Source organism: Vitis riparia, chromosome 11 (assembly GCF_004353265.1).
Source record: "Vitis riparia cultivar Riparia Gloire de Montpellier isolate 1030 chromosome 11, EGFV_Vit.rip_1.0, whole genome shotgun sequence".
Taxonomy (NCBI): Eukaryota; Viridiplantae; Streptophyta; class Magnoliopsida; order Vitales; family Vitaceae; genus Vitis; species Vitis riparia.
The window spans coordinates 14,373,382-14,400,323 of NC_048441.1; the positions used below are offsets into that span (position 1 = coordinate 14,373,382).

Sequence of the window (26,942 nt, forward strand, 5' to 3'; positions counted from 1 at the left end):
GTTGTTCTTTCTTATACCTACAAGGAAAATAATTGAGATGCTTCTTTTTAAAGGACAAAAAAGAGAGATGTTACATGCATCGACTTTTTCTCTCTTTACAACCACCTTATTTAAAGGAAAAAACAAAAAGAGGTGTATGTGGAAAGAGAAAATGTGGATGCCTATTACATTTCTCGACAAAAAAACCTTAAGCTCTCTTTTCTCTTATTCTCATAGACCCTAGTCTTCCATAAGACTTTACTAGATAGCATTCTTTTTCAAAAGAAGAATAGTTGTTAGGGAACCCACCAGGGTAGCCCAGTTGGTTAGGACGAACATTAGAAAGTGTGGTCCCAATAAGTGGCACATAGTCTTGGGTTTGAATCCTGCCACTAATGATACCTAAATTTACCCGATGCTAGTTGTTGTGGGGCGGTCAGCACCCCGAGGCTTGGGTCCTCATGGAGAGTCCTAAAGGCTTGGCCATAGAAGGTTCATTGATTATCAAAAATAAAATAAAAATAATAATTGTTGGGGAACCTAAATTCCCAAGTGCACAAAGGTTGAGAAAAAAATCATTGAAGATTAATTGGGGCTAAGATGTTTTCAAAAATTGCGAATTCATTTAGCATCAAATCTTCATTGAAGTTAGAGAGAAAAAGGTCAAAATATAAACTTTTATCTTTTTTCAAGTAAAAAGGTTATTATTTTTTCGATTTGTATAATCTCGAATGTTTTTGTTGATTGAAATGAAGAATTCTACATCTAGTTTTCTTTTCAAAAACCCAGAGGAGTTCAAGATCAAAATTTTCAAGGTTTTCAAAATTCCAATAAACCTTATTCTGGGCTTCTTGTACATTTGTTTTCAAAGACATTCCTCTCAATGCTGTTTAGCTTGATTGATCTTCAACATGTAGAACAAAAGGGGTTGAATGGCAACAACAGGAGTTTTGTGTGGACTAGAAGAGAGGTTTTTGTATTTCTTTTTAGTCCATAGTGGTTGGCTAAGTCTCCTTGTATTATGATAGAGTTTATCCTTTTTTTTTTATCAATTATTGTAACTATGGGGAGGACTCCTCATTCTTCTCATGTATTTTTATTTATTTTAATACAATTTTGTTTCTGATAGAAAAAAAAAAAAAAAATAGACAAGTATATAGAAGTGCTAATGAAAATAAAAAGGACTAAGAAGAGAGATCAAAAGGTTATGAATAAACCCAACCTATCAATGAAATTTGATATAAACCTCCAAGGGATCTTATACCAACCCCAAATGGTTTTTAAGAAAAGATTTGAAAGTGCTCCCCTTCTCTAAAAGTTACACCATTGCACTCTCTCTAGTTGCATCAAAACAAATAGAGGGGAGTATTATGCACACCTTTTCGGCATCTCTTTCCCTCTCCATGTCCTTATTCTCTTTATCTATCATACTCAAATTGTTACAAGGCTTTATTTATTTCAATGTAGATTATTTCAATGAAAAAATATTTCTTGAGAAATTATTAATACTAAGGTGTATCTATTTTTCCCAAACCTATATAAATACAATAAGCTTTCCCTAAGATTTAAAAAATTCATTTGGCTCAACTTTAACTTCTAGTGAAGTGACGCTAAAAAACAAAATGTGTAAAGAGATTAATGATTAATATGTTAAAAAAGTTTAAATTTTGAAACGTCTTTTTGTAAAGCATCTCACACCCAACTTTACTAAAAAGAATTTCTCGAACCTCTTCTACCTTAAAGTGAGTTAAGCATTGTTTAGTTCATGGAATAGAACATTGGAAACTGATCTCTTTTTTTTTTTTTTTTCCTTTTTTTGATAAGAAAATGGGAATATATTAAAAGCATTAATCAAAAAAAGGGTCGCACACCTAGTATATAGTAAGTATGCATCTAAAAAGCAAAAAGCAACAATTTAGTACTTAGAACACAATCACTTAATGAAGTCTATCAAGATTGGGGAACTAGCTTAAACATCATCTTGAAAAGATCCACAAGACCACAAGTGTAGGTTAGAAGTAAGGGAATCTTAAGAGATTGATTTGTGTGTCGCATGCCTTCAAAGGATCTTCTATTACATTCCTTCCAATTTGTCTAAAATAGGCAAAGATGAGTATTGGAAATGGATGCTATATCCCCATTTTGATAATTCATTGATTAAGACATTATCTTAAACTTATGAATATATTCCTCTTCAAAAATCATAACCCATAAAACATGGGTTGTGAAAATCAATAGGAATGATGGGTTTTCAAACACTGGAATTTGTCTCTTCAACATAATTAAAACCGCAAGCACATCCCTCCTATTTTCAATATATTTTTAAGAAGAAATATGCTCCAAGTTAGATCTTATAAAGGTTATGAAAGCAACTCCTCCTTATCAATTTGTAAAGGAACCTAAATGTATTATTTCAATTCTATTTTTTTTTTATTTGGTTTTCATATATTTTAATTTTGATACTTGAGAAATCATTAAGTATATTGCTGGACCAAAATCCATTTTTTATGAGATAACAACTCTTTCGTTGCATTGAAATCGAAAGTAAAAAAGAAGAATGAGAAATCCTTCAAATAGGCCATCATAAAATGTCTAATAAAAAAGGAAATAGGGGTATACTAGTCCAAAAAGGTGAATTCATTTGCATAGGTAAAAAGAGTTGGGATATTGCTTTCTATAATTCATGGAAGTAAAATCTTATAAAAGAAACCAAATGTCTTACACCACACTTTGTGAATAACCTAAGTGATGAACCCAATAGAAGAACCCCACTTGACTTTTTTATGTTCTCGCCAATCAACATCTCAACCTCAATGAATAATATTTGATGACCTAGATAGTCATGAGGGAGAACTGGAAAAATGTGTAAAGTTTATGAATCAAGCTAGGTGAAAAATGATTCGAAATCAGTTTTTTGAAGTGGAAAGAAAGGCTTTACAGGTAAAGTTTGAAGGCTTCAATGGGGAACGTGGATTTCAATAACAGAGAGAAGTCGAGGTTTTGTGGTTTTGTTAGGTTTTGGAGAGGAGAAGTTGGATTGGTTGTTGGAGCATTTGAAGAAAGCTGTGGAGTTGGAGGCTTCCAGGGGTTTCATTCGAAAGATAAGGAGCAAGACTAAGACTCATCTGATGAAGATTTGTTTTAATAGCAGAGGGAGATTTATGAAAATTACAGAAATCGTTGCAAAGAGAAAACCTCTAGTTCTAGTTGTTCCTGACAGTGTTAAAGGCTATGGATGGAAAACCCTTAGGAAGGCGATTTCTTTAGTCTGAGACTTGTCTGTTCAATCTGAAAGAGCCTCGAAGGAGATGTTTAAAAAGTCTCAAGTGAGCAAGGGAATTTACAGAGGAGGGCGGTCCTATGCAGATGTGGTTGCAGAGGAAGGGCCTAGGAACGGTGCTTTGATGAAAATGGGCAAGTGCTATAGTTTGTGAAAGTAAAGGAAAAATACGAGACTGGTTTGATGTAGGAAAAGCTATCGCGAGAAGGATGGGTATGAAAGGAATGGTGTCTGTAACCCCCATTTCCGATTACAAAGGGTTTTTTTCGCGGATTCTGCAAGGAGAGCTCATTGGTTTCAAGATCAAGGGAGTTTAACAGTGACAGGAGGGGTTATTGCTCTGAGGAAATGGTCGCCAAAAGAAAACTATGTCGTTTATGGAAATTTAGAAGGGGTTGGTTAGAAACTTAGAACTAAGAGGCCTTCCTTTTCATCTGTGGGATGAGGTTCAGCCGAGATACATTTTGCAGAAGTGAGGGAAGGTAACGAAGGTGGCGAGGGAATTGCTGAAGCTTGTTAACTTGTCGAAGGTAAAATTGTGGGTGGAGATGCTTCCAAATGTCGTGCTTCCAGCGCTACTAGAGGTGGAAGATGGAGCCTGGTCATTTACAATTGCAGTTACAGTCACTGGAGAAGATAAAGGAGATGACCTTCTCAAGCCTGAGTCAACTCGCAGCAAGGACGGGTTGATGACAACGGGAGGTTGCGTCTTTCAGAAGCCAAAGATCGTTGAGGGGCTACGAGCTACTGCTAGGGACAATGAGTGCCACAGCTGGAGGCCTCGTCATCGTTCCCATTCTTTTCTCCAAATTCAAAATCGGCTTCCAAAGTGGAGAAAAGAAAGGGAAGGAGTATTTTGGGCCCAACGACGGGAAACGCTATCAGGCCAACAAAACCAGACGCCCTTTTTAAAGCCCGTCCTGATAGGGCCCAGTTTGGGGCGAAGTGTTTTGGGCCCCTAGCGAGTCTAGTCCATGAAATAGAAGCAGGTTCTTCTAATGGTGGCCCAGCAGCGCCTTCATCTTCAAAGCTTCTACGCTCAGGGTCCTCTGCAAAGGAGGTAATGCCAAAAGATCATTTTCAAGAGTCATCAAAGCTAAAAGGCTCCTCAGTCTCCGCAAGGTGCAAAGCAAGAAGCTAGCCGCCGAGCTTAAAGGAGGTGTCCTCTGTCCCGAAGCACAACCTAGAAGGGGGTGGCTCATAGGAAGCAAATCGAGCCACTCTTCGGGGTAGATCACTCTCCAGTAAGAGTGTTCTTTCTCCTGTTCCAGAAACCTCCAAAGATTTTACCAGGGAGACAAGGGGATTTCACGCTGCAATTTGGTAAATAAGGTTTTGAGCCAAAATTTCTTCCTGACTCCTCTGTTTTTTCTGTTCATCCTTCTCGTTGTCAGCCTTTTTCTTCGTTTCCGTTGGAGTCAAGCTTTGCCTTTCAGCGTGGTCCCTTTTTTATTTCTCCTGTTGTTGATCTCAGTCGTCGTGGTGGCGTGTCCTGTTCTGAAGGTGTGGCGTTTCCCCTAGAAACCTCTAACCAAAATTTTAAAGACTGCCCTTTCCTTAGGGAATCACTCAATAACCCAGAGGAGCTTTGTGTCTCAAGTAAGGCTTCGTCCCCAGAGCCAGAACCTCCCACCCTCCCGTTGGAAGGTTTTCAAGTTGAGGGACTCACGCCTAGGAAGATGGTCAAGGTTCAGTCGGTGTTGGAGATTTTGAGGATTAGAATCGTCAGAGATAATGGAAAAGGTGTGGAAGTAGAGAGCAAAAGTACTCTTTCTGCGGATAAGGTTTATTTCAGAAGAAAAAGGAAAAATGACTCTGGAACCCGAGGGGAGGATTAGGTTTGGTTGCTGGTTGTGATGGGTTGTTTTTGTTTACATGAAGATCTTAAGTTGGAATACAAGAGGATTAGGTTCCAAGAAGAAAATGAGGACTGTCATAAGGTTTTTAAGTACTCAAAGTCCAGATGTTGTGATGCTTTAGGAAACAAAGAGAGTAATTTGGGACAGGAGGTTTGTGAGCAGTGTTTGGAAAGGCAGAAGCTTGGAGTGGGCTGCTCTTCCTGCTTTTGGGGCTTCAGGGGGGATTGTGATTCTGTGGGATTCAATTAAGTTCAAGTGTACAAAGAAGGTGTTAGGATCTTTCTCTGTAAATGTGAAGTTGAACTCTGGTGAGGAAGGGTCTTTTTGGTTAACCTCGGTGTATGGTCCGAATATGCCTTTGTGGAAGAAGGACTTTTGGTTGGAGCTTCAAGACCTGTATGATCTGACCTTTCCAAAGTGGTGTGTAGGAGGAGATTTTAATGTTATCAGGAGGATCTCTGAGAAGATGGGTGATTCTAGGTTAGCATTCAATATGAGGTGTTTTGACGAGTTTATAAGGGAGAGTGGTTTGTTGGATCCCCCTCTAAGGAATGCGGCTTTTACGTGGTCAAACATGCAAGTTGTTCCTATATGCAAGAGTTTGGATAGGTTTTTGTTTTCTTCTGAGTGGGATTCTTTTTTCTCTCAAAGTTTTCAAGAGGCCCTTCCTAAATGGACCTCTGATCATAGCCCAATTTGTTTGGAAACTAATCCTTTAAAATGGGGGCCGACTCCTTTTAGGTTTGAGAATATGTGATTGCTCCATCCTAAGTTTAAAGAGAAGTTTAGAGATTGGTGGCAAAAGTGTACGGTTGAAGGTTGGGAAAGTCACAAGTTTATGAGGAATCTAAAATTTGTTAAATCAAAGTTGAAAGAGTGGAATATAGTGGCCTTTGGAGATTTAAGAGAGAGGAAAAAGCACATTCTTTCGAACTTAGGTAGAATTGATCAATTAAACAAGAAGGGAATTTAAATCTTGATTTGGTATCAGAAAGGACCTTAAGAAGAAGGGAGCTAGAGGATTTGTTATTAAAGGAAGAGGTTCAATGGAGAGAAAAAACTAGGGTCAAGTGGATTAAAGAAGGGGATTGCAACTCTAAGTTCTTTCATAGAATGGCCACTGGAAGAAGAAGCAAGAAGTTCATTAAGTCTCTGATTTCTGAGAGGGGGGAGACTTTAAATAACATTGAGGTTATTTCTGAGGAGATTGTAAATTTCTTTGGGAAACTCTATTCCAAACCTGAAGGTGATTCTTGGAGGATTGAAGGAATTGATTGGGTCCCTATTTCTGGAGAGAGTGCAGTCTGGCTGAATAGGCCTTTTTCTGAAGAAGGGGTACGAATGGCAGTTTTCCAATTGAATAAGGAAAAGACCCTTGGCCCTGATGGCTTTACTATAGCAGTTTATCAAGTGTGTTGAGATGTGATAAAAGAGGATCTTATGAGGGTGTTTCTTGAGTTCCACACCAAAGGGGTAATAAATCAAAGTACAAATGTGACATTCATTGCTATGGTGCCTAAGAAAAGCCAAACTTTTAAAATCTCAAATTATAGACCTATTAGCTTGGTTACAAGTTTATATAAGATAATTGTTAAGGCCTTATCAAGGCGTTTACGCAAAGTTATTCATGAAACAATCTCTAGCTCTCAAGGAGCGTTTGTTGAAGGGAGACACATTTTGGATGCTATGTTGATAGCCAATGAAGTGGTGGATGAGAAAAGAAGGTCAGGGGAGGAAGGGGTAGTCTTCAAAATCAATTTTGAGAAGGCCTATGATCATGTGGATTAAAGCTTTTTAGATCATGTGCTACAAAGGAAGAGGTTCAGCCAGAAATGGAGATCTTGGATAAGGGGTTGTTTGTCTTCATCAAGTTTTGCAATCCTAGTTAATGGAAATGCAAAGGGTTGGGTTAAGGCCTATAAAGGTTTGAGACAATGAGACCCCCTTTCTCCTTTCTTTTTTACTCTAGTGGCAGATGTTCTAAGTAGATTAATGATTAGAGTAGAGGAAACTGGGATAACTGAGGGTTTCTTTATGGGGAGGGATAGGACTAGAGTGTCTTTGTTACAGTTTGTTGATGACACCATCTTTTTCTCTAAAGCCTCTATGGAACATCTTCAAAACCTCAAGATTATCCTTTTGGTTTTTGGGCAAGTATCTGGTTTAAAAATCTACTTAGAAAAAAACACCATTTCAGGTATTAACACTAGGCAGGAGTTGTTGTCTAGTCTGGCCTCGGTTTTGGATTGCAGAGTTTCAGAGTGGCCTTTGTCTTATTTAGGCCTTCCATTGGGAGGGAACCCAAAGACAATAGGCTTTTGGGATCCGGTGGTTGAGAGAATTTCGAGGAGGCTGGATGGTTGGAAAAAGGTCTTTTTGTCTTTGGGAGGGAGGATTACTTTAATTCAGTCTTGTCTGTCTCACATCCCTAGCTACTCCTCTCCCTCTTTAAAATTCCAGCATCAATAGCTTCAAAGATTGAGAAGATGCAAAGGGATTTTCTTTGGTCTGGGTGGGGGAAGGGAAAAAAGATCATCTTATCAGATGGGAGGTTGTTAGTAGACCAAAGGAGTTGGGAGGTTTGGGCTTTGGGAAGACTTCTATGAGAATATTGCTCTCTTAGGGAAATGGCTTTGGAGGTTCCCTAGAGAAAGGAGTGGTCTTTGGCATAAGGTTATTGCAAGTATATATGGGACACATCCTAATGGATGGGACACCAACATGGTGGTTAGATGGTCACACATATATCCTTGGAAGGCTATTGCTCAAGTTTTCCAGGTGTTTTCCCCTTTTGTCCGCCTAGTGGTGGGCAATGGGGAGAGAATTCATTTCTGGGAAGATCTTTGGTGGGGTAACCAAACTTTGTGTTCTCAATTTGCTAATCTTTACAGAATTATTTTTGTAAAAAACCTCACTGTCTCAAATGTCCTTGGCAATTCCTTTCCACTGTCTTGGAATTTTAACTTTCGCCGTAATCTTACGGATTTAGAAATTGATCTCCTTTAGAGATTAATGTCTTCCCTTAATTCTGTACTTTTCTCTTCTTCTTTGGAAGATTCAAGAGCGTGGTCTTTGTCTTCGTCAAGATTGTTTTCAGTGAAATCTTTTTTCTTGGCCTTGTCAAAAGTCTCAAATCCTATATTATTCCTTCCAGCCAAGTTCTTGTAGAATTCAAAAGTCCCTTCAAAGGTTAAGGCCCTCGCTTGGTTAGTAGCACATGGGAAGATAAACACCAATGATAAGTTGCAAATGAGAAGACCCTACAAATCCCTCTGTCCTCAATGGTGCATTCTTTGCAAAGGAAATGGAGAGTCGATTGACCACCTTTTTCTTCATTGTCCCGTTACCATTGGACTTTGGCACAAGTTATTCAATCTAGTAGGGTTGGTATGGGTCCCTCCAAGAAGTTTTGAGAACATGTTGGTTATTACTTTTAAAGGCTTGGGGAACTTATTAAGAGGCAAGACACTTTGGCAAATCACTTGCCTTGCCTTGATTTGGATGGTGTGGCAAGAGAGAAACAATAGGATCTTTGAGGATAAAGGGAGAATGGAAGATATGTTATGGGATTTGATTCGGTTCTATTCTTCTCTTTGGGCTTCTTGTACTGAAGCTTTTAGAGGAGTTCCTCTAAATGTTTTACAACTCAACTGGATTGCGGTTTGCGTTTAAAAGTTTAAAGATTGTTGGGGTTTCTCTTTGTTTTTAGAGTTCTATTGTTGGGAGTTTTCTCCTTTGTTCAGTTTGTGTAGGAAGGACCTCTCATCCTTCCCTTGGTTTCTTCTCTTTCTTTTGTAACTTTCCTTTCTCCTGTATCTTTTCTTCTATTAATATATTCTTCTTCATTTCTGATAAAAAAAAATGAACCCAATAGAAGAAACATATCAATTTTGAAGAAATATAAACAATTTGGCACAACCACCCATCAAAATTTTGTGGTCTTCTTTCTTAGTCATCCATAGTGTGATAAAATCCTCTTCTACTAGGGGATTGAAGAATTGGATGCAATAAGCCTTCTGGAAAAAAAGACTAAAATCACTACCTCTGGCTAAACCCTAATCTATAGAATTAAAGAATATTCTTATCATGGTACCAAAGTAATTCCTAAGAAACCTCCAATCCTTAGCTACTTCAGGATACCCAAGCAACACCAACCATATCAAAGTTAGAGATAAATACTTGTTACATTGTGAGCTTTAAGTATCCGCTTGAATTGATGTTTTGAGCTATGGTTTTATGATTTTGAGGTTATAGTTTTATGATTTTGAGCATTTTTATAAAAAAGAGCATGATTGTTCTAGTGTTTTTAATTGTTGAAATTTCCAGTTTTAAGACTTGTCAAATGTTTCTTGTCTTCCTCCTTGTTATTTACCCCTTTAGCTTTCTTAAATAAATATCATAATTGAATACTTTATGTAATTTTGTAATGGCATAAAAAGCAAAGTTGCTTCCACCTGTACTTCTGAAGATCAGAATTGAATCTACATGTTATATTTTTTTTTTCAGAATTATAAATAAATGTTGGCATATGTTCACTTACACTCCAAGGAAAAGAAAAGAAAGAAGATAAAATGTGAAAATGTAAAAATAAGAAAAAAAAATAATTAATATATGCAGTGGAGTTGTATATTAGCTGATGGCTTTATATAATTTTTTTTTATCAACCAAACTAATTTGATTTTCATAAGAATAAATGTTATACTATAATTAGGTTTCACATCCATACTTCCAATATCTTAATTTTTCTTTCTGTTTTTTTTTTTTATTATTATTATTTGATGAAATACTTCCAATATCTTAATTGAATGGATAATGTTATCAGAGCATCTAAATGGATTATTTGGAGAGCACATAACCATAGAACCTTTGAAAGTAAAATGGTTAGTTTTGGTTGCAAAGAGTTTGCTTCCAAAAGATTTGTACATGTGGGTAAATTGTTGGGGAATGTCCATTCTTATTTTATTGATTTTCTAGATAGTGTGGAGTTAGGTAGCTACTATGAGGTTGGTGCTTTTTCCTTCTCTTTTGCTCGACTTGTATACATCATGTGTATGTGAGATTGCAACCCGTTTGTGTAATGTCCTTCTAATAATAAATTTACTCAGTTTGCCTATCAAATCATCAATAATAAGGTACAATACTCTCAATTGATGCAAGTTGGATTTCTTTTATAAATAAGAGAACATATTAAAAGCACCAACAGAACTAGTGTTGCCCAATTTTGGATTTCCATTCCAACAAAAAACTGAGCGCAAGAGTAGGAATGGAAATAACCTTCCAATCAAACTCACAATGTTTACAAACACTAATATGGAAGTTGCTTAGGACAGATTTGGATCTCCAATCCAACACAAACCAAGCACAAGAATGGGAATGTAATTAATTTTCTAATCAAATTCCTGATATTTCCAACCATTAAAATAGAAATAGCTTTAGCTTAGGCAATTAAAAGCTAAGTCGATGGAAATTAAACGCTAAGTCGATGGAAATTAAACGCTAAGTCGATGGCAATTAAAAGCTAAGCGGATACTATAGGCCCATTCCATTTGTTCCAAAATGAACATTTTTTTCAGGAAAATTTTATTGAGAAAATAAATTAAAAGCATAAATCAAATCTTTTTCCTCTAAGTCAGACATGGGAAAGTTTTCCCATGTTTTGCCACAACACATCCATCAAAGAATGAGTCCTATGCGCTCTTAAGTATGGGAGCAGAGAAAATTCGCACTATAAATAAAAGAAAAACTCGGAATATATCGTTTATATGTCGTTTAACAATTAGCTTCGAATCCAAATTCGAGACATTTATATGCTAAATCAAATTAAATTCCACTTGGTTGCTAAAAAATTCGCACTATAAAGAAAAGAAAAACTTGGAATATGTCAATGGCTGTTCAAACCCTCAAAATAAGTCCTAGGTTCCAAATTCATCCCTTTTTCCACGGTGTCTCGGCAACCAAACAGACCGATGAAAATAAAATGCTGAACACTAACCTGAGAAAGAAAATTGGGAAGACTAGGAAGAACGCATAAACCCTAGGAATTGCGGAAGCTTTGAAATGTGTGAAATCCAGTAAAGAGAGTCGAACGGTAAGCGATTTGAAGAGAGATCAAGGATCACTGGAACCCTAGGAGGGTGCGTGGCGGCGGTTTGATGGAAGAAAGTAACGAAGTTGCGTTTAATGGAAAGCGATCATGATCTGCTTGGATCGGGATTTCGAGAGAGCCAGCGGTGAATTAAAATACTGTACGTTGATGATGGAGACCATCAACACGTCCACTTCCCTTAAGTGGGGTCGTCTCAATTTTACACTTTCGGATGGTGCCGAACATTACACTTTGAAACCGAAGATTCTTCCACTACGAAACGGAAATTTTATTATAAAAATAATAATAATTAAAAAAAGGAAAAAACAGTGATTCCTTCTGATTTCATCTCATAAGAGATTTGGATAAGCTTACAAATACCATTGCTAATTTTGACGTGACCGGATGGTACAATTTGAAAACCTATTTAAAACTAAACTCATTTATGATCCTTTTTAACGTATATAAATAATTAATTTTATATATTTAAAAATTAAATAAATAAATTAAGTTATAAATATCATATAATTGAAAAAACTAAATAACAAACTAACGAAAATTTTATATATTTCATTATAGATATTAAAGAAATTTACAATTAAAATATTAAATAAACTTATAGAGAAGTGTAAAATTAAATTTTAATATAGTTTTATATTATAAACATATTATATTTAAAATTAAATAATTAAATTAATTATGATTGAAAATTTAAAGTTAAACATTAAAGCAATTAAAAGGTATTTTAAATAGATTACGAATTATAATCGTATTAACAAGTTAAGATTGTGTCGAAAGGTTTAACAGGTTATAATCATGATAATGCGTTTGACAAGTTAGAATCACGTAAATAGGTTATTCGTATAATTTTATACATAATTCAACTTAATTTATTTATTAAATATGTCGTTTTGTGTTACAAGCAATAAATGTGTCATATTCGTGTTAACTCATTCTAACACGATTATTAAATTGGTTGTATTCAAATTGAATAAATTTTCATTATTTCTTATCTTAATAAATCACAAACCCGATATGACACGATGGATTGTTACCTATAATGGATGGAGTCTGATTATAATACAAAATTGTACTTATCAAGAAAACGTCATCATCCAGGTGAGGGCATGATTGTAACTCAAGTCTTATTGCTTTGAACTCCAGTCTCATTTGTTTATATCATATAGAGGAAAGGATTTAACTCTTTGTACATTAATCTCATCCATCTAAACTTTGGGCTCATCTTTTATCCCTTGGTCAAAATCCTTTGCATGGTATCATGTATTTATACCATGATTTCATATGTTTATACATTTATTCAATGGCCTACATACCACCATATGCTTTCAAATCTAGACTTGAAGTTTAATAGGTACCAATTTGGTGTCTTAAATAATAATACTAGAAATCCTATTTCGATCTTTTTTTTTTTGTTTATTCCACTTTATTCTCTACCATGTCGTATTCTTACTCCATTTGCCTTTAATTGGTTGATTTTTAATCATCTCTCCCTCATTTTGACTCCACATTGAGTCAATATTTTCAATTTTTGAATATTATAGTCATATTTAAATAATTTTATGATAAATTATATATATATATATATATATATATATATATATATATATATATATATATATATATATATATATGATTGAATTCCATTATTAACATATATTAAATATAGAAGTTTTGATTACTCAATAATTACATCTCATCTACTAGTCCATAAAAATGGTGATTGAATAAATATTTTCCTTATATATATATTCCTATATGAGTCATTATGACACCAATCTTATGCAATAGGCAATATTTTAAAATTTTATATCTATGAAGATCTTACTATCATAACCTTTCCTCTACTTCGAGAAAAATTTTCGTAGTCTTGATAGCTACTTACATAGCAAAATTAACTTTATCTTATATTCAAGATAATCATATAAATCTTTTTAGTGTAACTTGCTTAAAATATATTTGTCCTAAAGAAGTTGTTGATGACCAAAGTATTATTATTTTAATTTAGTATTTTAAATCAAATTATTTGAACAATAAAAAAATAAAATTATGAAATGATCAAGATTATTTAACAATTAAAAATTTTCTATCACGAAACTAACATTTGAACGATTAGAATTACAAATCTAACAATACTCAAACTCAAATAAGTCTCATAAGGCTTAGGTTATAGTACGTATGTTATTTATATTAATATAAGAATTAAATATGTCTTTAACTATAGATAATGATCCATAACTAGTTGGAAGTTAGCCTTAACTAGAACCTACAATCATGACATGGTTTCCATTAATGGTCACTACAAAAAATATCAAGTTTTCCATAAAAGTGTTCGCTATAAATAAACAATAATTTTGTCACCAATGTTTTTTAGAATTGAATGGTTAATGAAGTAGAAAAATTACTGATTTATGGTTTAATAGTCAAATCGGTGGTTGAATCGTGGTTGAATCGGTAACATAATAAATATATAATTTATATATTATATAAAATTAACATTTTTTTAAATAAAAATTAAGATTAAAAAATAATAATAATTCATTATTTATATTTGATGTTACCAAATTAAATGGTAAGAATAAATACAAATATATTAATATTTTAATTTTTATTAAATAAAACACATATAATATTTTTTTTTTAAATTATATATCGAAAATTGCATATCTAATTATTTTATAAATTTTTAAAACATTATATCATTTTCATAAATATTATTATATAATAAGTATAATTATTTAAGGGTTTTAAATAATAAAAATTTGAATGAAGCATTACTTTAATATATGTTGTTTTTCAATAATAATTAACAAAGTACTTCTATATCCCAAAGGTCTAACCATTTTTTTGATAACCTGAAGGTCCAAGGGTCCGGTCCCTAAGCAAACAAAAGTTTTTTCTACTTCCTACACAAATCCCACATCAAAAACTCAAAAGCTATGTGGAAAAAAACATAGCTATAAATTCCCCTTGGAACGGCGGAGGTGAAATCAAAAAGCTCATTAGTCAAAAGCAATAGGCGCAATGAAGGCTTGACCTATTCTTCTTATGGGCTAGCAATAGGCCCAATGACAAGTAGCAAAATATTAAAAAAAAATTGGACAAAATAGGCTTGAGTGGTGCTTAAAGAACCAAGGATTCGACGGTTTGAATGGTTCAACCCTAGTTTGATCCAAGAATGGTTCAACTTAGGTGACTAGACCATAGTGGCCATTAGTCCACGATCTAATTAGTCGATCAAATCCAATTTTAAAATTTTTCATAAACCTAAGTGGGTCACATCTACAAATCTTCTATTTTGTCATGAAAAATTAAGCATTGATAAAAACAATCATTTGACCTAGCTGGACAAAGTTTATGAACGAGTCTTTAAAGAGGATGTTTGAAGTACTACAAAGTCAAAGTTATTTTCTCTTTGATTTTTCTTGATCAGCCAAGTAAAATTTACCAGCAAGCAAATAATTTACATGGTGAGATATTATTATTCATACAAAATGAGAAATAAATTTTTAAAAATTTCAAAATAATAATAAAACCAGTTGAGACACATATGAACATAATTTTCAATGATTGTATTTTCATTCTCACTAATTTATATTTTAATATAATCTTGACAAAGTGTTCGTAACATTTTATATGACAATCAATTTTTTTTTGTGTATTTTATTATTAAGAATTATGGTAATTGAACTTTTGATCATTAGTTAATATAAACTTATAATTTGATTAAACTAGTACCAGTTACAACTTTTTATTTTTTTTTCAAAAATAATTAAGTATGATGATTCACTCTTCCTTTTGTTTTGTAATCCAAGTGCCTAAATTTTAATCTTCTATATTTTATAGATATAATTTTATTCTTTATGTTTTTGGGATTTATACAAAATTAATTTTCCAAAAATACTATCAAAATAAGTTTTTAAACCTTTAAGTGTATATTGTATGAAAATCATCGATATCTAAGTTTTCAAATATTATTGTCATCATTTCATATTATTCAATAAAACCAAATTAAATAAAATCCTATTTCAAATCACAAAATAAATAAATAAATAAAACACATAAAATTATAGGATTATAACAAGTTTTATATTCAAAACAATAATAATAATGATAATATAAAAAGTTGAATATCAAATCATTAAAAATAACAATTAACTACATAAAACATCAAAATAAATAAAATAATAATAAAAAGAAAACTATAATAACAGATGATGATCAAATGTAAAATTGTAACAAAACCTTAAAATTTTCATTAACTTAAAATTCTCATTAAAAAAAATGAAAAAGAAATGTGAGAAACTCTTTGTATAGAAGATTATTCAAAGAAAAAATATAAATAAAACTTGAAAAATACTTGATTAAAAGTTATATACAAAATTTCTTAAATACTATCAAAATCTTCATATTTTGCCTAAAAAATAGAGTTTTTAATTATAAAAACTCAATGAAAGGACTCGATTTATTACAAGTGCCTTCATTTCAGATATTTTGCGACTTTGTTAACCTAAGTTATGGAACAACAAGATAGATGAATATAATTTTAGAAAATAGAAGGGTTACTAATGTAATTAACTACTAATTATTAGATGAGTAATAAGAGGTTGTTCTAACTTGTAAGGTGATTAAGGCTATGTTTGGTAATTATTTTTTAAAATAATTTTAAAAAACAATTTTTGAAAATTGCTTTAAGATGTTTTATAAAATAAAAGTTTGTTTGGGATTTTTAAATATGTTTTAAAAATAATTTTTATATTCAGCTTTTATTTTTAATCATTTTATGTGCTTATATAATTATTTTTTAAAACACCCTTTAGAAAACAAGTGAAAACAACATAAAATAGTTAAAAGATGTTTTTAGAAAAAACTGTGTTTTCTGTTTTTTCTATTTAACATAAAAAAAATGTTTTTGATTGTCAAACTTTTTTTTTTTTTTTTATTATCTAAAATAGAAAATTATTTTACAAAACAGTCGTCAAACATACCTAGCTTTCTTTCTCAAAGCTTACCAAATTCTCTCATGTTTTATTTCTTTACTTTTTGGTCATTATCGTGGGCAAAGAAGGCTTTTAGCCGGTTATATATAGACTAAATTTTTAAAAATAGAAAACAAAAACAATTTATGATTGTCAAATTTATTTTCTTGTTTTTCTATTCTTGAAAATAGAAAATTGTTCTAAAAAACAGTTGTCAAATATACCTAACTTTCTTTTTCAAAGCTTGCCAAATTCTCCCTAATTTTCTTTCTTTTCTTTCTTGTCATTATCTTAGGAAAGAAGACTTTCAGCCAGCATATAGACTGAATTTTGAGGAAATTATATAAAGGTATACTATTTGGGAAATATGGATGAATTGAGAATCGTAAAAAATAGATTTCATGGAAAGTACATTTTAGGAAAAATAATCCTTAATCATATACTAAAATAGTAACTTAATGCATACTTCCAAAACAATCCTCCACTGCTGCCTACTCTCTCGCCTTTCCTCTTTTTTTTTTTCCCCTTCTAGATGTCAACTCTCTTCCATTCAATTTCTCTTTATGCTCTTTAGTGAAAACCGTTTTTAAATTTTGATTTTATTTTTGAAAATAATTCTTATTTTTTCCCTATTTTTTAAAATCTAATTAATTAAAAAAATAAAACTTATTTTTTAAAAGTACAATTCATTTAACCATTATTTTTTTTCATTTTCTTTATTAAAATTTTATTTTAACATAATGTGTAATTAATGCATTAAAATAAATTATTTTTTAATATAAAAATATATTCACCTATAATAATTAATAATCCAATAAATAGATAAATAAATACTAATATTTTAAATAATATTGATTTCATATACATATGTATGTATATTATTTTATTTTGTTTCATGTTCATAGTATTATTATATTTATAATTTTCATATTATGGATCTCATGTTTTATATTTTATATTTTTATAATATATTAAACCTAAATTTAAAAAAATAAAATGAAAAAATACTATATGTTTTTGTTCTCTTCAAAATAAAAACAAAAAAAATATATTATTTTTGTTTTCTTCAAAGTAAAAACATAAAAATAATATAAAAAAAATAACATACATTTAATATCATTCAATAAAAAATTAGCAACGATCATTCTTTAAGAATATTTAATTTTAAAAGTAGGATTTGAAAGTAGGTAAAATTAAAATTTTAAAATATTTGCATTAAATTTTTTAATATAAATTCATAATTTTCATCATTTATATTCAAAAACAAAAAAAAAACTAATGTTTTTTTATTTTTTTTTATTGAGAATGTAAAAAAGTATATTACAGTCTTCCAAGTACATACAAGTTATTATTCTATGTAAGTTATTATTTTAGTGTAGGATTTGAAGATTATTTTAAAAAAAATGTACTTGCTATGGACCACTTTTTCAATTCACCTATAATTTTCAAACAGTGTACAATGATTTCCTCCTGAATTTTTTCCCTGGACAAGACCCTGCGGTCGTACCAATTCAAGGATTATTACTCTGCAGTCGTACCAATTCAAGGACTATTACTGTACCTAGTGTCAAAGATGCTAGTGAGGAATCATTCTGTCTAAGAATTCATCTGTCATTTCAAGACCAGGACTAGTACTAGTACTGTAGCTTTGGTTTCACATGTGTAGAATCATTGTTTGCTGAATTCATGTGTAGAAGCTATTTTCTAAGAGTTTAATACCAAAATAATCTCTTTGTAAAAAAATTGGTAAGAATATTACTTATTTTAAAATATTTGTCAAAAGTAATCTTTTGTATCTACGTAAATATCTAGATGAATTTTTTTTTTAAGTGTAAAAAACCACCATTGATAACTGTAGTTTTAAATGTTTCAAAAATATCATTAAAACCACAGTTACAAATTGTGATTTTACAATTTTTCTTAAAACTATAGTTACTAATTGTGGTTTCAAAATTATTTTTAATCTACTTTTATTTTAATGGTAAAATATTTTTTATCATAATAATCATTAAACCACAATTAGTAAGGAATAACCTAAAATCATAATCATTGATATTATTTTTTATATGAAAATATAAAATTTTAAATAATATAAACAATTTGTTTAATTATTTTAAAATTTTAAAATAATATGAAAAAAATAATTTTATTTAATTCATATGTGATCAAATTTATAAAACAAATAAATATTTTATTTACCATAAATATATAAATTTTTATGGGAATGCATGTAGGCGAAATTATTTTCTCAAAATTTCAAGGAAAATATGACAAAAAATAAAGATAAATATATATATATATATATATAATTTTAAAACAATAGTAAAGAAAAAATTTATTAAGGATAATTTGTAAAAAAAAAAATTGTTTTAAACTGACAATGAAAAATTGTAAAAAAATTTCTCCACTCCGAAACGAACTTTAAGGAAATTTGGTACATCGTTAAGAAATTTTGATACATAAATAATTTACACTAAAATTAAAAATAAAAAAACAAAATTCTAAAATCTCATATTTTTTTAGTTGATGTATGGTTATATGAGTTCCCTTTAAAGATAAGTGTGAAACCATAGTCTGTAACTATGGTTTTTAGGATATTTTTAAAACCACAGTTACTGGTTTTATGGTTATTATGATAAATAATATTTTAAAAATAATGTTAAAATCACAATATCATTTAAACGGGGGTGGATTAAAAATAATTTTGAAACCACAATTAGTAACTGTGGTTTTAAAGAAAATTGTAAAACTACAGTTACAGACTGTGGTTTTAAAGATATTTTTGAAACTTTTAAAACCACAGTTACTAACGGTGATTTTTTACACTTGAAAAAGAAATCCATGTGAATGATTACGTGGATACAAAATATTACTTTGACAAATATTTTGAGATATGTACTATTCTTACCATTTTTTTTTACAAATGGATTATTTTGGTCTTTAAACTCCTTTTCTAAACTATTTTATTTTCTTCAGGTTGTTACTATGCCAAACCCCATCTCATATGTGCTGTTAAAAATTCATCACTTTTCACAAGCCTGGTCACTGTACATGCCACACCCAAACATGCTGCCATTTTTATGGCTTCTCAACCAATATTGTATTACAGGTTCTGAGAAAACAAATGCCACAGAGAGAACCTTGCTGATCATGACCTCTAATAATTGGGATTATGGCCTTGTTGAGTTGAGTTAATTTTGAAGAATAATCAGCTGCAAATATAGGCAATACTACCCACTGTTCACTGTTTATATGTTTACTTCAAGCAGGAGGGAAGCAACAGGCCACGACAGAAGAAAGCAAGCACACGATAAATGATGAGTACCATTGCCACCCTGCAACACAATGTCAGTACGCTAGCGTGATTGAGAAAAGAGCAAAAAGAAAACCCCTTTGGATTCATCGCTAAGAGGGTCTTGCGTTCAGCTTACTCACATGAGCTTCACATTTCTCCATCAAAGAGTATTTTTGAAACTGCGAGCCTGCTTTCTGAAGCGGATTGTATTTGTTGGAGGGTAGCAGTTTTATCAACCAGCAGCTCCAAACTAGCGGTCACCCCTGTCCAGAACTTTATCAATATTCTCTATCATGACATTCTGCACCTGCCATTATTACAGAACCAAACATTTGTTTTCTAATGTTAGTCTTTTGTGGACAGATTGACTATACTGTTAAAGGATATGGTATTTTGAGTTTGAAGAAAGATTATACCTTACTCATTTCATCTTTCGATCTGTTTAGCCTATCTGCATTTGGGTCATTTGAGTAATGATCCATCTGTTGACTCAGGACCCTTGAGAATTCATCATTCATGGCGTAGGCTGGAGCTGGATGGATGGCTCGACCATAGGTCTTCACAAATCTTTGGTGAATATCTTCAAGAAATGCAAAGGGGATTCTCCCTGCACCAAAGTTTCAAGTACACTCACTATTTTATCCACTCGAGAGTACTCGTTTTGAATTAGAGTGTCTTTCTGGACGTTTCGTAGTAAATTATAAATCAACTGTCAAATATGGTTGATCAAATTTTTGGTCAACTAATGGATCAACTAATGGGAAAATAAAAGAAAGAGTCTGATCTCAAACATTTGTAACCCAAATATGTCAAAGGGTTTTTACAGTTTTAAAACACGTTTCTAAAATTTAAAAGAAATTCATACATATATTTTTTATTTGAAGTATTTGTAACACAAATACTATCCATTATGGATCTAAGAGGGTCTCACAACTTTAAAATAAATTTATAAAATTAAAATAAATTCATACATATATAACCCCAAATGTGGTGTAGCACGTTGTTGAAACCCGCTTAACCTTCACCTCCTAAGTTCAAAGCCTTTGCTTAGCAGATCATATATGAGCTCAAGCCATGCTCAAAAACTCCAATTCATCATTTGTCACCCACCCAAACACATGGCAATATTTCAACAAATATAAAAATAAGCTTGATCAATCTACCCAAATGCATGCATGGTACTCAAATAATTCAATCTAAATAAACAACATTACCACCAATTTATACTTAAATATTGTAAAATCTGGTACTCCTCTCACTCTTTATGTTGTATATATGCTAGAGAAATGCTCAAACAGCTAAAATACAAGGGGGGAAGGGAACAAAGCAAAAGCTATAGACGATGTATGAAAAAATAATTGATTGAAGGGAAAACCATGCATGATGATGCCATGCAAAGAAGGGTGAGGCCATCTGTCCTTTTGACGCGAAATAGATAGCGATCTTGAGAGAAGGAAGTGTGGTTATTTGTGTCACCCTCTATCATATTATTAGCGATTATAGGCATGATCTTTTTGGTAAGCCTTGATTGATAAGCCGTAAATTTTGGTAGGCAAATATTGTGTTTGTAATCTATACATATTTTCTTCCTTATTTAGTTTTACCTTGTTTAGGAGACTTGATGTATTTGTTCTCTATGTATATATATTTGCAACTGATGAGAATAAAAGACAGAAGAAAATTGATCCAAAATCACCTAGAGTTTTTTCATGGTATCTAGTGATGGGAAGAAAGGAGATGATGGAGGGTCCAACTCTGACAGAAAAATGTTGACCCCCTATGCATTGACTTCCAACAATAATCCAGGTAATATAATTACCCAAGTTCAGTTGAAAGGTGAGAACTATGATGAATGGGCGCGTGCTGTGCATACTACTTTGCGAGCCAAAAAGAAATATGAATTCGTGGATGGATCCATCAAACAACCGAACAACGATTCACCAGAACTTAAAGATTGGTGGACCATCAATTCAATGCTTGTCTAATGGGTGTTTAACACCATTGAACCCACACTTCGATCAACCATATCTTACATAGAAAATGTTACGAAAGCTTTGGGAAAATGACAGTTTGACTTTCTTCTTCGCAAGTTGGGCGTTCCGAATCCTTATGCACCAACTTGAGGGGTATTAGCGATTATAGGCATGATCTTTTTGGTAAGCCTTGATTGGCAAGCCTTGATTGGTAAGCCATATATTTTGTTATGTTTGTAATCTGTACATATTTTCTTCCTTGTTTAGTTTTACCTTGTTTAGGAGTCTTGATGTATCTCTTCTCTGTGTATATATATTTGCAACCGATGAGAATAAAAGACAGAAGAAAATTGATCCAAAATTACCTAGAGTTTTTTCACATATTTTCCAGCATTTGCCGAGCTATGACACTCGCATTCGTGGATGTCCCGCTGAAGTCATGTTTAGTTTTATCTTGTTTAGGAGTCTTGATGTATCTCTTCTATGTGTGTATATATTTGCAACCGATGAGAATAAAAGATAGAAGAAAATGCATTCGTGGATGTCCCGCTGAAGTCAGCTAGTACCACATGTCCTCTACCCACCATGCAATATTCTATCCACATCTCATGATCTCTTTCTCTAGTCGATGATCACATGCATTCTCAATCTGGATTTAAGGATTTCAATAATGATCACTTTGGAAGGTGGAAATGCAAGCGACCATATTAGTTTTTATGGAACAAATTTAGAGTTGTTGCAGCCCAAAAATGAACAAGCGTCGTTCATGCAAACGCGTCAATTCAACCTTCCCCTTTCCTTTTTAATTTTTAATTTTTTTGACTAAGTCACGAAAATAAGTTTTGACAAAAAAAAAAAAAAAAAAAAAAAGGATGTAGAAAATCAGTTTTGAGAATTAATGAGAGAAAAAAAAAATCAATGATTTTTTTGTTCATGGAAAGGGACAAGCCAATATGGAAGTTCGAAGCTGGCATGGATTAGAAATGTCTGAAGAGACCGATCAGTGGGCCAAATGTTTTTTAACCACTAGGCCCATTTAGCAGACATGTTCCTTTTGGGCCACTTCAACAGGGCCCACAATAAAAGCAAAAAAAACTACTTCAAATAGACAACACGTGACAAAATTGGCTGCTTTCTCTGTGGGACTCAAGAATTTTCTCTCGTATTTTGTTAAAATCCCTCCACACTCAAAATAAATAAATAAATAAATAAAAAGATTGTTGAAAAATTACTTTCAAATTTATATTAATTTTTTTTGCACATTAATAGAAATATTTATAAAAATATACATATTTTCAAATTATTATCTCTAGCATGTTATTTTTGGACAAAATAAATATATATGTTTTCAATTTAAAAAAAAAATTAAGGGTTTATTTGATAGTTGTTTTTTAAAATAATTTTCTATTTTTAGAAAAAAAAAACGTTTAGTAATCAAAATTTGTTTTCTATTTTTTGTTCTTAAAAACAAAAGATAAAGTATTTTCAAAGAACATCTTATAGTTATTTTATATTATTTTCACATTTTTTTTAAGATTATTTTAAAAAATAATTATAACAAACATGTAGAATGTAGAATAATTAAAAATAAAATATTAAACATAAAAATTATTTTTAAAATATATTTAAAATAATAACAATAAATTAAAAACATTTTAAATTTTCAAACAAAATTTTATTTTACAAAACATCAAAGAATGATTTTTAAAAACTATTCTTAAAAGCTGTTTTACAAAATTATTTTTTAAAACAATTACCATAGACCCTAAATCTTTTGACAAAACAATTTGACCAACTAATTCAACATAAATCTCATGTAATACTTTTATTTATTTTTAAAAGTAACTCAAATTTATTTATATATGATGTAAAAATAAAAATAAATATCTTCTCGTGAAAGTAATGGTAGTTAACTTGTAACTTCAAGAAGGACGAAGGCCGAAACAAAAACAAACTCAATTAATTGTCATCCCTTTCTAGAATCAAAAAATTATACCTAAAGTACATTTGAATTAATTCATCATGTTCCATCTCCGGACAAACTCTATTTAAAATCTTGTTAGTAACCATGGTAGTACTATTTTTAACTTTTCATCGCTAAAAAAGTGTTTGATTTTTTAATTTAGTGTTTTTCATTGAAAATATTTAATTTTTTAAATGGAAAATATAATATTCTGTTTGATCGTATGATTTAAAAATAGTTTTTTATTTTTAAAAATATAAAACTGTTTTTAAAATTTTCTAATATTATTTGTCTATTTTTATCTAAAAATAATTTTTAAAAACAAAGTTAAAAAAAAAAAAAAAAAGTACAAAGATTCTGTGGCTGTACTTGATGGGAAGGCAAAAATCCTAAAGGCAAGCAGAGCCACGAGATCAAAACTCCCGTGGAGGTCATCGTGACAGGGATCTACATCGAGAGCCAATCATTTTGGGAAGGATATCTGAACCATTGGATTTAACTGCAGAACTGAGCCTCCACCATGTGTTACTGTATGGCGATATCACACACGACAAAAACCATTAAATAGGTTCTCCTCCCCTTCACATTTCCAATTCTTCGGTTGAAGGGGGTGGAATTTGTGTGTGGTTTTCTACTACGTCTTTCTTCGGATTTTGTTTCTCCTGACGTTGTACAAACACAAGTCAATTAGGAAAAAAGAAAAAGAAAAAAAACACCAAAACATGTTTTATTAAATTTAATTTAAAAATAAAATAATAAAGCGTTTCTAATAATATTGCTTCTCGAATGTAATTATTATAAATTATTAGGTAATAATATAAACTTTTGAATCAAATTAATAACTTAATATAATATTAGAGACTTAATTATTCTCTAATTTATTGTACATGCCACCAGTGTGTTCATATCAGGTATTATAAAAAATCTTAAATAATTAGTACGTTGATAAAAGATATAGGAAAAAAAATGTGTTTATTGGATTAAGAAATAAAGACATATGTAATGACTTGGATCGAACTCATATAATATCATTCACTTTGAATTCAAAAGAGTTTTCATAATTTAAAACGTGTATATAAAATTAAAAATAATTAATATTTATATAATGTTAAGAAATTTGTATTTTTTTTTTTTTTACGAGACATCACAAACTTTAAAATCATGAGGAGGTGATAATATCTGCCTAGTTGGATACAGCCATACAAGTAAGGATTCGTTAAAAAGCTGAGATGATGTGAAGTGTGAAAGCAGTGTGGAAGAAAAGCTTCAAGGTAAGAAAGTAATAAGAATATGGAGAGAGAGAGAGAGAGAGAGAGAGAGAGGGGGAGAGAATGGTGGGAGAAAAGAGAGGATAGAGAGAGGACATGAAAGGTGAGGAAAGCAGAAGAATCACGGATCCGCAAAATAACAAAAACAAGACAGCCTCTCATCTACAATCTGCTCATTCACGGACCAACCTCTGCTCATCCCTGGACCCCATGTCCCCATTTCACATGCTTCCTTGCTGTTCCTTCTCTTTCTCCTTCCCCTCTTTTTTTTTTTTTCCACAACATTCAATTATTTTGAGATTTTTTTACTAAGAGAGTACTTGGACCAACTCTTTTCTTTCCTTCATTTTTTCACTAAGCCTCCAAAATTTGGGAAGGTTTTTATTTTTATTTTTTGGTTTTTTGTTTTTCTAAATGGAGAAAACGACATAACATCTCATGACAACATGTGCAATGATATGTGGGTTGTGTTGATATGAGCAATGGTCGACATCCCTTTTCTTTTTTGTCTTTCCCACTTCTAATTCACTTCACCATTTTACAGGTTACCTCCTCCTGAAATTTCCAATCAATCATCAATAATTATGGACTAACTTGGTAAAGGTATTAGCCTCTACCATTAATTCATTCTCTTGAATGGGATTTGTAGGCAGCGTGCATGGTGGAACCCTCAGCAGAAATAATGCAAAGTAGTTATATCATGAACCCACTCCATCAACAAATGATCTTAGAGAATTGTATCCTCTTTTCCTAACCCAATTAATGGGCGTTCATGTGGGACCTCCAGGTCCAAGAATGAAGAAGCATAAATTTGAAATATTTTAAATATATTTTTAATATCTAACCTTTATTTTTAATTATTTTATATATTTGTATAATTATTTTCAAAACAATTATAAAAAATAAATTAAAATAAATTAAAACAATTAAACAATGTTTTATGAAAATATATTGTTTTCCATTTTCAAGAATAAAAAACAAAAAATAGTTTTCTTTGTTTTTCTTTTATTCTTTTATTCTAAACAACAAAAAATTATTATAAAAGCCAAATACCAAATAGACCCTAAAATTTTCATTTCCTAATCTCTTCTTCTTCATTTTTTTTTTTTTTTGAATTTTTACTGGCACATAATTTGAGTTTGGTTGAAGCAGTTGGTGCATTTTTGGTGAATTTTTGGCTCCATAGTGGACCCTAGATTAATTAAAGACTGAGTCTCACAAACTTCCACTAGTAGCAGAAAATTGAGGGTCAAAACAACGGAAATAGCTCCTCATATTGTGATGTGATGGGGTCACACTAGCTGATTTTACTCCAATCACAAGCACATGGATTAGCGAATCATACACAGTTATATAAATTGGTGAAATTTCCCGGAAATTCAGAAGGAAAAGGATTATAGAAGTGTTGGGTAAAGTACTAGCTAACTATATATGCAGTTAGTAGACAAACTTTGAGTCAAATTTTCCATTCCAACATATAGTACTATAGTTTGAAAAACAATTGGAGCCAAAATCATTTGAAATTTTGGAGTTTTGGAGTTACTCAATAAAGGGTTGAAAATAATTCCAAGCAATTCTCTTAACATGACTTCAAGATTAGTGAATTAACAGTGAGAGGACGAATTCTCAAAAAGAAAAAAAGAAAAGAAAAGGAGGATGTCCTGGTCGCTTGCTTCTAAAATGTATGATATCATAGTATGCAATCAATTTTTAGGAAGGTTCTATAACAATAAGCTAATTAGGAGATGTGTAGCATTGGATCATGATGTCCAAATCCATTGATTAATTTGATCCAAAAACATACAATTTCCAATAGGTTTGGTGTAGATGACATTGTCATTGTCACTTTGATGTAAAATGACACAATATTTGCGTAAGGAAAACCATACTTATAATTAAGAAAGTATATAAATTTGGCCTATATTCTAAATAGTGACCCAATAAAAAAACTTCAACATCAAAGACATTAATGTTGAAGGTTTACCCTTGGAGGGTGAAATCCTCAATATCACTTCTCTCAATAAAAAGTTAGCTAGGTGCTGCAGCAAAGATAATGGTCATGGTGATAAGAAGATGAGTATAACAATAAAATGAGATGGATTAGAGTATTTGTATGGTAGTTGCCAACTAGCAAGGTTTGACAGCTGCCTTTTGAGGGTAGCCCATGTTCACGTGAAGTGATTGTAGGGGCTTTGTATTTTTGCACTCCTCACTCACTCTATATAACTACTCACCCATCTTCC

The 26,942-nt window shown here is 31.5% G+C and overlaps 1 protein-coding gene and 1 pseudogene across 1 annotated transcript in view; both read right to left on the reverse strand.

The window, feature by feature from the left end:
• Window positions 1–11,351, reverse strand: part of LOC117924618 — a 66,568-nt gene extending 55,217 nt beyond the window's left edge. The window contains exon 1 of the mRNA XM_034843296.1: window positions 11,111–11,351. The gene's annotated coding sequence lies outside the window, so the exon portion shown is untranslated. The remainder of the gene's footprint in view (window positions 1–11,110) is intronic.
• Window positions 11,352–19,456: 8,105 nt separating this feature from the next.
• On the reverse strand, window positions 19,457–22,073 carry LOC117924493 (annotated as a pseudogene).
• Window positions 22,074–26,942: the final 4,869 nt, after the last annotated feature.